This window comes from Microtus ochrogaster, chromosome 4, assembly GCF_000317375.1.
Source record: "Microtus ochrogaster isolate Prairie Vole_2 chromosome 4, MicOch1.0, whole genome shotgun sequence".
Taxonomy (NCBI): Eukaryota; Metazoa; Chordata; class Mammalia; order Rodentia; family Cricetidae; genus Microtus; species Microtus ochrogaster.
In genome coordinates this window covers 88434359-88442201 of record NC_022011.1, presented here as the reverse complement: position 1 = coordinate 88442201, position 7843 = coordinate 88434359, and the positions used below count along the sequence as shown (strand labels likewise).

Genomic DNA, 7843 nt, shown 5'->3' with positions numbered 1-7843 from the left:
ACTTCAAGCCTATAGTCCATTCTTCTTCCTCTGCACAACACCTCACAATACAGTGTCGCCATATGGTAGCACTCAAAGAGATTCACTAAAAGTGTTCTAACCAAAGCCACACCAGTCCTGGCTCTCTGTGTAGCTATTATACTACAGAATTAAGAGAGGATGGAAATCTAGGATAATTTTTCCACCATACGTTATCAGTTTTGTTTGTGCAAAGCCCTAAGAACTGAAAGTCTCTAACACACACACACACACACGCACACGCACACACACGCACGCACGCACGCACGCACAGCACCCAAAAGGATCAGGAAGGATGGCTAAGAGAGAACCTACTCAGGTACTACTCACTTTCACACCAGTCACGTGGCAACAGCCCAAGTACAAGTCTTGAGAGTAGACAGTAACTGTATAGCGCTACTGGAACAGAGAATTGGGCCAGGCCCCCATGCAGAGAGTAGCGCCCTCATGTTCTTATTAATCTCTGAAGGTCAACCTTAAATATTTATTACCTTTTTATAGTCCGTGACTCCAGATAGGGGCACCAGATTAAACACTATACACTTCTCCTCTCCCTCTCTCTCAACCGCTTAAGATGCATGGATTTGTTGCTTCCTTGCAACAGACAGTAGGTTTAGAAAGCCAGGGAGCAGCAAGCACAGGGGGGTGATGAGAGCACCCTAAAGGTCCTGGGGAAAGTGTTGCCAGAGGCAATAAAATAAGGGCACGTGGCGGGTGAGCAGCACAGGAGATGCCTGGATCTCATTCACAATCCGGGCAGCACTGTTAGAAGCTGCTTTGTCAAATTAAATTGTTTTGAGAGGAAGGGAGGGAAGTGAGCAGAAGCTCAGAGCAACCAACTCAGGGAGGATAGTTTGTTTCGTGGGGAGGGGGGGCACAACTGTGAGTGCCTGCCCTCACAGTGTTCTGTGCTAGGATGGCAATGGTGACCAGCTTCCTCTGGGGTGGACTTCGGCATACAGATCCCTCCCAGGGCTGTGATGGTCTAATTTTTCAGAACTGGTCTGCCTATTTGAGGTGAAGATAAGCCAAGGGCTATGAGTTATGTCATGAGAAAAGCCTAGAACCTCAGTTCCTCTCACAGAGGACTCATATGCTCTTGGGATCAAAACAAAGGTTTTTGACTGATGACTTGTGAAGTTATTTTTAAAAGCAAGTCCTAGCACAGTGAGAGTCTCTGTTATAATAATGTTGTCTGCCAAATGACTAAAGGGAAGCCATGTTTGTGCTATGTCTTCCTGCCTTTAACTATTTGTTTATTATTAGAGCCTAACCTTGTAATCAGATTGTTCTGTTGGGGCCCCATAGTGGCTTGTCACCGGGTAAAAATAACTTCCCATGGCAGGTGCTCCCAGCAGGTGGCTTCTCATGGTACCTGCATCAGAAAGGTAGATTCAGTCAGAGATTTAATTTTAATATGAAATCTGCATTACAGCCAGAGCCACCATTGGGTGATGTGCCAAAATTCATGTCTGCAGCATGATTTATTATGTGAAAATACCACAGAACTAATCAGTGGAGTTACTAATTAATACAAATCTGCATTTTTGCATAAGCAATTAGTGCAAGTAGAGAGCAGTGAAAGAGGAAGCTGGACTCCTTTAATCTCAGTGTCTATTCAAGTGGAAAGACCCACTGGGGCCAAACTCCAAGATCTACGTTTGGAATTTTCCCACTTTGATGAGTTAAAAACACAAAAGGTCAAATTATCAATATTTAATTCAAGTGGAAATACATCTTTTGAGAAAAGAGAGAAAACATTTTATTTAAAGAAGGTGAAACTTTAGGGGTGAATTCTTAAACCTAAAATAATTATGCCTTTAAACGACAATGCTGTCTCAACAGCCAATGAGGATTTTATTTGCTAATCATATTTGGAAATAACATCAATAAATATATGTCCTGATTAGAACACAATTTGCTTCCAATGAGGTCAGGCTTCTCTTTTATTTCCATTGCCTTGATCAATCCCAACCGAGCGGGGAGTATGATCCACATTTAGCAAACCCTTGGGTTTTTGTTGAAGGTGCTTAGTCTTTGCAGAATAGCAGCACTAGATTTTTTTCCCAACATATTCTAGAGTAGCCATGTGTACCAATGCAGTATTTAAATCTTTGCGATTTATCAAATCTGAGGAAATAATATCATTTCCCCCACCAACGTAAGTCATTTATGGTATAAAGTAACCAGAGAGTTGATTTGATAATTGTGATAAAGAAGCATTTACATTCTCAGTAAAATAGAATCAAACCTATTTTAGAAGAATTTTATTATCTTCAGAAAAGTCCCGTGGCAATTAGGCGCAAATGTTAGAATACTGGCTTTTTTGGGAAATTATTCAATTTCTGTCTTTGTTTCCGACACATTGGCTGGAATTTGTTTACTCTCTCCCTGCTCCACATCAGGGTATCTCGGTTTCCAGGAAACTTACTCTGTTAAGGTCGTTAACTAGATGCAACCATGCAAGGCTCTCGGACTAAAGGTGACCAATGATTTAGCAAAAGAAAGCCATTAGGAAAAAAAGCAGAAGACATCCAGGGGAGTTCTCAGTAAGTCTGAAAGCGGGTGTCAGGAACCACTAGGTGGGAGTTGTCCACGGTGCTGATACTGCCAGGAAGCCATTTCCCTACGCTGCCTAGGCTCAAAGTCTGACTGGCCAGCCTTCTGCTTTTTCTTTAATCCCTGCTCAGCTCTTTTTTCCAGCCTAAGGTGGCAGCCTTTGTTAAGGGCAGCCGGTGTGCCTCGCTGGCTCTTAACTTCTGAAGCTGTACCCATCTACTAGGGACTTTGCTACCCCCCCTCCCATTTTTCTTTTCCGTTATGGCAAAGACTGGTAAATACTGGGTGCTTGAGGACAACTTTGAACCAGAAGCCATTCTTCACTTCCTGAGAAGGGAAGCCCTCGAGTGCATAAGCACTCCTTGCAACATACACAGCACTGAAACACACATCTATGCCCTCAAATGTTCGAATACACGTCGACAACCACGCACGTAATCCTTTATCCACGATTATAAAATCCCACCCGTGCTCATACGTTTCCACTCAGGTTCACGCTTGAACACTCAACCACAACCGCACATGAACACATTTACACAGGCAGGCTTTCCGATAACAAACGTGCCTGAGAGCGGCGTCTGCCAAGGTGCTCCGGCGGCGTTTATTTTTATGTTGTTGATTCCGAGTGCTGGATGGATTTAAAGGAAGCCCCTTAATTCTGACAGTGAGGCAGAGGTGTATTCTCTTGAGGTCTCTCGGCGCCAGGAGGGGGCCCACGAAAGCCCCAGCGGGATCTAGAGAACGTAAATAATAAATAAAAGGGCCCAGGCAGGCCGAGCTGGGGAAACCCTGCATTAAATCACTTCCCAAATCACAGCCTCGTCGTCCTCCATCCAATAGCTCTAAGCAATTTGTGGAGTTGGGGGTTGGAATCAATTTTTTTTCCGTTCTCGCAGGTGCAATATGAATCAATTATCTTAATTAAGATTATGCCGCAAGCCCTGGAGATTTGGGGAGAACGGGTTTTGCGCTCCAGGCGATAGTGAGGCATTTTAATAGCGTCTCTCTTGCTCCTGGCTCTCTCCTGTCGCCTGACTGTCGAGTCCAGGCAACTTCAGCTTCTGGCCAGGACCTTGGAGTCCAACTGCCTCCGAAGAGGCTGAGGAGCAAAGCCGGAGTCACCATAAAGGTCTGATCCTAACAGCATCCTCTGGCCTTCTATGGGCCCTGCAGCTACCTGGCCTAAGGGGGGGCTTTACTTTTCAGCAGCTGGTCCTAACGACCCACTGCGCCCTAAGGTCTCTAAGTACTCCTTGTGTTGGGTACCCATGGCCTCCTGCGAATGGAACGTGCCCAGGCCAGGCCACCTGACCCCAGGGCCCTGTAGGGAGAGGCTCCGGAGACTCTGAGTCGGTGGGGCAGCCATGGACACACTGGGTCCTTTCATGGAACGCAAGCATCTGTTTCTGAGAAAAACAGGTCACCACCCTGGACGCCGCCAGCCGAGACCCAGCTCTTTATCTTAGCTCCGTGAATGTGCTCCCGCCCCAAGGACAGGCCACGCTCCACTCTTCTGTCCCTTCTGCCCTCCTCTCCCATCCCTCCCCAAGCCTCTGCTTCCCCGCGGGCGCCCAGGGCTGCGGCTGTAACGGCCTGGACGCGGGTCCATTGCCGCGCTGGGGACGAAGACCCGGCGGGGTGGCAGATTTAGGGCATTGCTCGAGGGCACTGAGTCATGAAAAGCGGCTTTTGTTGCTTACGCGTGCAGCTCGCGTGCCGCCCGGCTGCCTAGGGCGCCTGTGGGGCCAGAGCCGGGGGAGTGCGGCTACCTGCCCTGCCACCATGCCAGCAGATTCAGTAGCGCACAGGGGCGCGCTGGCCAGGGACGTGGTCCCCAGTGTGAACTCCACGGCGCCTCCAGCTGGGTGCAGTTCAGGAGGCCCCACGGTCTTGTCCCGTGTCCCGAATACACACACACAAATCAAAAAATTTAACTGCCATTCTTATTAGGCAGTCGCTGCCTCCAGAGAGCTCAGCAGACACTTGCATGGTGCCTTGGTGTTTGTGACTCATATTTGGTTGGTTTCAGGGCCACATCACAGAACAGCAAGCTGGGAAGCTCAATGAAAGACCTTACTTCAGGTCCTAGGAATATCTAGATGTAACTTAACCTTCCCAAATCTTTGAGCCATCTCTTCTATCCTGCCCCAACAACTCTTCTGTAGCTTCCTCCAAAACGGAGAGGTAATAGCCAGAATCCAATGATCTTCACTGTTCATAGACCCTGGGGTTTAGCAGGGACCTAGCATCCTGAGGTCTCCCTGGTTTAAACCCAGCCCCCAGAGTAAAATCAAGGACACTGCTTCTTGTTCGTTCTGCTCTTTGACATTTGACAGAACAAAGAAAAGGCAAAACTCCAGTCAGTTCTGCTCGGGAACCACAGAACTATGGGTGCCAAATTTGGGGCCACCAAAAATCTCCCACAATGCCTTGCTTTTCTGGGTCTGGAAGACTATATCCAATACCTCTCTGTGCTGAGAATCTCCTTAGAACCCTCTCTCCCTCCTGCTTCCCATACCTATCCCACTCCAGTCCTTCAACCCTGACGCTGTTTGCAAACTCCAGGGCAATTCCTTTATGTAAGCAATTCAAGTAGCACGCGATCATTGCAAAGGGGTTGAGGAGGGCAAGAACTTAAGGAAGGCTTACTTAGAAGAGGAACTGGAAGAGAAAGGAGCCAACCATTCCTCCTCTTCTCCCTGTATTGCACGGAGGTGTGGAGGGGTATTCTTCTGGAACATGCCTTGTTCAGAAGGAGACAAAAGAGAATCTTTATTTAAGAATAGATAAACATCTTTCTTCCAGAATAGGCTTTGCTTGATTCAAAAGATAGAGAGGCCTGGTCAAACCAGGGGCTTGGAGTCTTGGAGACCCCTCCAAACAAAGATGTGCTAACACTTTCAAGAGGACTTAAATTAAGTGTCTTTGCAACCTGTCTTTAAGAGTTTTCTGACCGAGGATTCTGGAGATTGAGCACCATGAGCTAGAAGAAGACTGAGGCTGAGATTAAGGTCTGTGTCAGGAATAAAATGCCAAGTTGGGGCCACAGGATTGTTGAATCTCAGCATTCCCTAGACAGGCTAGGTGAGGTCATGTTTTTCTACAGAAGCTTCTGAAGGCCAATGGAACCAAGGGCAGCTGGAAAAACCTAGCTTTAGGCACAGAATTCTAAGGGTCAGATTTGAAAACTGTCTTAGGGAATAGGAGCCCGCGAAGACTAGAATAGGAAGGGTCACATTTTGGGAGTTCAGTGGCAGGTGGGAGAGGGTAATCTAGTCAGGAAGGGTGAGAACTAGTCAAAGCTACGTTTCCGGATGAGGTCATTTTTATATGAAATATACGATTGCCTTGAGGGGTGATGGAGATTAGAAGCCAGCCACCCTTTGGTGCCAATGAGCAAAGCGGCTGCCAAGGGATAGAAGCCAAGAGATGGGCCGCACAGACCATTGTCAAGAGGAGGGTTCTTCAGCGCACCCCAGTCTTACTGATTGTGCCTGGTTCACCTGTCTCCCTTTCCGCGCTAGACAAGCTTCAGGCTAGGACCTAGACACAGTCATCTTAACCTTTCCCGCTCGCCTCCAGCAAACCCCTCCTCCAAGTCCTCTGCCTTCTGCTGCCACAAAGGGTTAATCTCTCCTGCGGGTAAAAACAGGTCCACGGAGTCTCTAACTGGCGACAGATGGGCCACTTTCTTCTGGCCACAAAGGGGCCGGAATGGAGCGCTCCGCGGCATACAAATAGGCAGGTCACGTGGTTCCTGGCTCTTGGCTGGACCGGGAAGACCATATGGCGCATGCCGGGGAGGAAGGAGCAGGGGCGGAGGTACTGTGGGGGTGAGGGGAGTGGTAGTGGAAGGGGGCGGGAGGGGAGTTCTGGGGAGGGGTGAGTGGGGGCGGGACGCGCTCAGCCCGGACGCGTGCGCGATTGTGGGGCGCAGAGACCTGCTCGTTGCTCAGCTCGCGGCCCCGCCCGCGCTCAGCATCAGCAACACGGCTATATAACCCTAGCGCCCGCGCCACCGGGACACGAGAAATTCGCCCACGAATAAGGCACGGTGTCCCGAGGCTCCAGGGTTATGAGATCGTCACTGCTCAGGACCTTCTAACAACAGGTAATTACTATTCCTATTTTTTTCCTCTCTGGAGAATAAAAGCATTAATTGAAGAACTGTACCTTGGTACTTTGCATGCGCACATTCGTGGAGCTGACCGTCCGTGTATTGAGATCAGTGTCCCTCCCCGTAATTGCCCACAAGTTCTCGCACATAATGAGTCCCAGCACTCAAGTACCCCCTGCAGGCTTTCTAATTAAATTTAATTTTTAATAGTATAGGAGCTTTTAGGATGTTTGTGGGGGGAACTGTAATTATTTGTAAGCGATTATTTGAAAGTCCCTAAAGCAAGCAACCACTTCACGTTCTCACTTATTCCGGTGAGGAAAGAATTGCCTGCTCCCCAGAGTTTTATTTTGTGTGCAGATATTTAGGTGCACTGTGAATTTGAAGCTATTTATGCCAGGGGCATGGAGTAAGCCACAGCCTGGGAAACTGATCGGACTCTGAGATAGTTTAGCTCAAATGTGAGGGAAGAGAAAGGTAGGAAAGAGGACTTCTCCTGCTACCTGTTACTGCTCCAGAGGCGGCCAAGTCCTCAGCAGCCTCTGCTGGGGCCAGACATTCAATTGTTTTACTAAAGGCTTTTTCCAGTCCTTATTAGAAGCGGCACCTTCACCATTGCCAATCGCTGACCATTGTAATTACTCAATCTTTTAAAGGGAGGTTTGAGGCGAACTTTGAAAAGCCCCAATAAAGAGCAGGCGGCCCTTTCAATGGGCTGTTTATTAGAGAGGAGCCTTCGGCACCTGATCCCCGGCGCGTGGGAGAGCCTCGCCTGGGAGCCAGAGCTTTTGTACAAGGTGGGAATTTAGCAGGGGGTGTGAGGAGAGGAAAGAAAGGCAAGGGAAAGACGGAGGGCGTGTGCCCACTTCTGTGGCCAAATGTGTTGTTGATAGGAGCATAATTTGGTAGAAACTACTTTTGCTCCTGCATTGGCCTCCAATCTCCCTTCTGGATAATCTTCTTACAAATCCGGGTCAGTGTTAGTAAATTACGTAATGGTGCTTCTATTTATTTAAACCTCTAAGTACCGAGAAACCAGAACAGAGATGGGGTCTGAATGTTCCATTTCCAAACTAGTCATGTGTGTGTGTGTGTGTGTGTGTGTGTGTGTGTGTGTGTGTGTGAGAGAGAGAGAGAGAGAGAGAGAGA

The 7843-nt window shown here is 48.3% G+C and overlaps 1 protein-coding gene across 1 annotated transcript in view; it reads left to right on the top strand.

Annotated features, from left to right (window-relative positions):
• The first annotated feature begins 6495 nt into the window (after positions 1-6495).
• The window catches only part of Neurod1 (neuronal differentiation 1), a 4295-nt gene continuing 2947 nt past the window's right edge, over positions 6496-7843 (top strand). The window contains exon 1 of the mRNA XM_005346632.1: positions 6496-6688. The gene's annotated coding sequence lies outside the window, so the exon portion shown is untranslated. The remainder of the gene's footprint in view (positions 6689-7843) is intronic.